Source organism: Manis javanica, unplaced genomic scaffold, assembly GCF_040802235.1.
Source record: "Manis javanica isolate MJ-LG unplaced genomic scaffold, MJ_LKY HiC_scaffold_24, whole genome shotgun sequence".
Classification (NCBI taxonomy): Eukaryota; Metazoa; Chordata; class Mammalia; order Pholidota; family Manidae; genus Manis; species Manis javanica.
Window position 1 is genome coordinate 681,329 of NW_027332170.1, and position 5,153 is coordinate 686,481.

A 5,153-nucleotide genomic window follows, 5' to 3' on the forward strand; every position below is an offset into this window, starting at 1 on the left:
TAGGAAGTTGTCCATTTCTTCTAGGTTTTCCAGCTTGTTGGCATATAGGTTTTCATAGTAGTCTTTAATAATTCTTTGTATTTCTGTGGAGTCTGTCGTGATTTTTCCATTCTCATTTCTGATTATGTTGATTTGTGTTGACTCTCTTTTTCTCTTAATAAGTTGGGCTAGAGGCTTATCTATTTTGTTTATTTTCTCAAAGAACCAGCTCTTGGTTTCGTTGATTTTTGCTATTGTTTTATTCTTCTCAATTTTGTTTATTTCTTCTCTGATGTTTATTATGTCCCTCCTTCTGCTGACTTTAGGCCTCGTTTGTTCTTCTTTTTCCAGTTTTAATAATTGTGATGTTAGACTATTCATTTGGGATTGTTCTTCCTTCTTCAAGTGTGCCTGGATCGCTATATACTTTCCTCTTAAGACTGCTTTCGCTGCATCCCACAGAAGTTGGGGCTTAGTGTTGTTGTTGTCATTTGTTTCTATATATTCCTTGATCTCTATTTTGATTTGTTCATTGATCCATTGATTATTTAGTAGCATGTTGTTAAGCCTCCATGTGTTTGTGAGCCTTTTTGTTTTCTTTGTAGAATTTATTTCTACTTTCATACCTTTGTGGTCTGAAAAATTGGTTGGTAGAATTTCAATATTGTTGAATTTACTGAGGCTCTTTTTGTGAGCTAGTATGTGGTCTATTCTGGAGAATGTTCCATGTGCACTTGAGAAGAATGTATATCCTGTTGCTTTTGGATGTAGAGTTCTATAGATGTCTATTAGGTCCATCTGTTCTAATGTGTTGTTCAGTGCCTGTGTGTCTTTACTTATTTTCTGCCCGGTGGATCTATCCTTTGGGGTGAGTGGTGTGTTGAAGTCTCCTACAATGAATGCATTGCAGTCTATTTCCCTCTTTAGTTCTGTTAGTATTTGCTTCACATATGCTGGTGCTCCTGTATTGGGTGCATATATATTTAGAATGGTTATATCCTCTTGTTGGACTAAGCCCTTTATCATTATGTAGTGGCCTTCTTTATCTCTTGTTACTTTCTTTGTTTTGAAGTCTATTTTGTCTGATATTAGTACTGCAACCCCTGCTTTCTTCTCACTGTTGTTTGCCTGAAATATGTTTTTCCATCCCTTGACTTTTAGTCTATGCTTATCTTTGGGTTTAAGGTGAGTTTCTTGTAAGCAGCATATAGATGGGTCTTGCTTTTTTATCCATTCTATTACTCTATGTCTTTTGATTGGTGCATTAAGTCCATTTACATTTAGGGTGACTATTGAAAGATATGTACTTATTGCCATTGCAGGCTTTAGATTCGTGGTTACCAAAGGTTCAAGGTTAGCTTCTTTAGTATCTTACTGCCTAACTTAGCTCGCTTATTGAGCTGTTATATACACTGTCTGGAGAGTCTTTTCTTCTCTCCCTTCTTATTCCTCCTCCTCCATTCTTCATATGTTGTGTGTTTTGTTCTGTGCTCTTTTTAGGGGTGCTCCCATCTAGAGCAGTCCCTGTAGGATGCCCTGTAGAGGTGGTTTGTGGGAAGCAAATTCCCTCAGCTTTTGCTTGTCTGGGAATTGTTTGATCCCACCATCATATTTAAATGATAGTCGTGCTGGATACAGTATCCTTGGTTCAAGGCCCTTCTGTTTCATTGCATTAAGTATATCATGCCATTCTCTTCTGGCCTGTAGGGTTTCTGTAGAGAATTCTGATGTTAGCCTGATTGGTTTTCCTTTATAGGTGACCTTTTTCTCTCTAGCTGCCTTTAAAACTCTTTCCTTGTCCTTGATCCTTGCCATTTTAATTATTATGTGTCTTGGTGTTGTCCTCCTTGGATCCTTTCTGTTGGGGGTTCTGTATAATTCCATGGTCTGTTCTATTATTTCCTCCCCCAGTTTGGGGAAGTTTTCAGCAATTATTTCTTCAAAGACACTTTCTATCCCTTTTCCTCTTTCTTCCTCTTCTGGTATCCCTATAATACGAATGTTTTTCCTTTTGTATTGGTCACATATTTCTCTTAGTGTTGTTTCATTCCTGGAGATCCTTTTATCTCTCTCTATGTCAGCTTCTATACGTTCCTGTTCTCTGGCTTCTATTCCTTCAATGGCCTCTTGCATCTTATCCATTCTGCTTATAAATCCTTCCAGGGATTGTTTCACTTCTGTGATCTCTTTCCTGACATCTGTGATCTCCTTCCGGACTTCATCCCACTGCTCTTGCATTTTTCTCTGCATCTCATCCCACTGCTCTTGCATTTTTCTCTGCATCTCATCCCATTGCTCTTGCATTTTTTTCTGCATCTCTGTCAGCATGTTCATGATTTTTATTTTGAATTCTTTTTCAGGAGGACTAGTTAGGTCTGTCTCCTTCTCAGGTGTTGTCTCTGTGATCTTTGTCTGCCTGTAGTTTTGCCTTTTCATGGTGATAGAGATAGTTTGCAGAGCTGGTACAAGTGACCGCTGGAAGAGCTTCCCTTCTTGTTGGTTTGTAGCCTTTTCCTGGGAGAATAGCGACCTCTAGTGGCTTGTGCTGGGCAGCTGTGCGCACACAGGGCTTCTGCTTCCTGCCCAGTTGCTTTGGGGTTTATCTCCGCTGTTGCTGTGGGCTTGGCCTGGCTGGGGCTGTTCCTCCAAAATGGTGGAGCCCCGTTGGAGGGGGAGCAGCCAGGAGACTATTTATCTCCGTAAGGGGCCTCTGTGCTCCCTGCTGCCCAGGGGGTTAGAGTGCCCAGAGATCCCCAGATTCCCTGCTTCTGGTCTAAGTGACCTGTCCTGCCCCTTTAAGATTTCCAAAAAGCACTCTCCAAACCAAAACAACAGCAGCAACAATGAGAGAGGGAACAGAAAGAAAGAGAAAAAAAAAAAAGGAAAAAAAAGGAAAAAACAAGCGATTTTTTTTTTTTTTTTTCTCCTCAGGTGCCGGTCCCAGGCACCGGCTCACTGGTCCTGCTGCCCTGTCTCCCTAGCACCAGGGTCCCTGTCCTTTCAAGGCTTTCAAATAGCAACCACCCACCGGTCCCGCAGGGAAGGAACGCTGAATATTCTTTGTCCTCAGGCACTGGTCCCACGCACCCCCTCACCAGTCCCGCCACCCTGCCTCCCTAGCACCGGGGTCCCTGTCCCTTCAAGGCTTCCAAAAAGCACTCGGCAAAAAGAGAGAAAAAAAAAGGGGAAAAAAGCGCGATTTCTTCCGTCCTCAGGTGCTGGTCTCAGGCACCCACCCACCGGTCCCACAGGGAAAAATGTGGGATATTCTTTGTCCTCAGGTGCCGGTCCCAGGCACCCGCTCACTAGTCCTGCCGCCCTGCCTCCCTAGCACCGGGGTCCCTGTCCCTTTTAGGCTTCCAAAAAGCACTCGCAGAAAAGAGAAAAAAAAAAATGGGGAAAAACGCGCGATTTCCTCTGTCCTCAAGTGCCGGTCTCAGGCACCCGCCCACCGGTCCCGCAGGGAAAAATGGGGGATATTCTTTGTCCTCAGGCGCCGGTCCCAGCCACCCGCTCACCAGTCCCGCCACCGTGCCTCCCTAGCACTGGGGTCCCCGTCCCTTCAAGGCTTCCAAAAAGCGCTCGCCAAAAAGAGAAAAAAAAAAAAAAGGGGAAAAACGCGCGACCTCCTCCGTTCTCAGGCACCGGTCTCAGGCACCCGCCCCCAGGTCTCGCAGGGAGAAACGCGGGATATTCTTTGTCCTCCGGCGCCGTTCCCAGGCACCTCCTCACCGGTCCCGCCACCCTGCCTCCCCAGCAACGGGGGCCCGTCCCTCTAAGGCTTCCAAAAAGCGCTCGCCAAAAAAAAAGAAAAAAAAAAAACCGCTCCGGTTTCTCTCCTCCCGCCGGGAGCCGGGGGGAGGGGCGCTCGGGTCCCGCCGGGCTGGGGCTTGTATCTTACCCCCTTCACAAGGCGCTGGATTCTTGCAGGTGTGGATGTGGTCTGGATGTTGTCCTGTGTTCTGTGGTCTCTATTTTAGGAAGATTTTTCTTTGTTATATTTTCATAGCTCTATGTGTTTTTGGGAGGAGATTTCCACTGCTCTACTCACGCCGCCATCTTGGCTCCGCCCTCTAGAGCTTGTAATTTTATCCAGTAATTTTCTTCAGTTTCACCAATCTTCTGAACAAACATGCATGCTCTCCCAAAGTCTTCAGTTCCTTATAACGAACTTCAAAATAGCCACTATCATCTAAAAAAACTGTTATGTGAAATTAAGTTAAATAATAGTATAATATGAGTGCTATCTCCAAAATCAGAATATATGTCCTAACTAAAAATAAGTAGATTATTATAATTGCCTTCATTGCTCTTAACTTTGATCAGGTAGCAATGTATGTATTTCTGATATGATACATATACGGATTACACAAGCCATCCTAAATCAAATGATTGAATATAATTCTTCATTTTTTGTCTTATTTGTTCATAAAACAAATTGAGGATTGCACATTGAGGATTTGTTTTGATTTGAAAATGAATACTTATGAGCGTGTATTCAGCAATGAATCTGTACATTGTGTTTAAAGCTCATCCATGATATTGTGCATTATGTACATCTGTTTTTAAATCACTTATGTCTAAATTATCTACTTATGTATGTGGTTTCATCTTCTAATTTAAAAAAGAATTTTATCAAATGTGAGTTAGCTCAATTTGATTTCACTTAATTCAATTGTACATCCATATGTAATACTTTGGTATCTGCTCAGTGAAAAGCTGCATTTCCCAACAATTTCTGGCATGAAATATCTACTTGTGCTCCAGATCCTACTCTGACTCATGCATCATCAGATTTCTTTCCTTTTAGCTAACTCATGTCATATAGTAACATGCAACAAATTGGCATTTTGAAATGTAAAAATTTATGAAAAAGCCAGCAAAATAAGAGTAAACACTGCATGAGTTCACTTATGTACACAATTGAAGAAAGGGCACAAAAGCTTAATTACTTTGTTATAGAATTATAAAAAATAATCTCCCTGACATCAATTTCATGTTTTCTGATTTTAACCGCAGACATATACTTAAATTATATGGATGTCTGAAGCACTAAATTAAATGTGGGTTGTTACATATTTTCTTGTGTCCAAGAACACTTTCATGGGTCAGACGTATATGTATGTGAATGTGGGCTCATATTTCTAAATCATTTGCTTTCAAATAAATACACT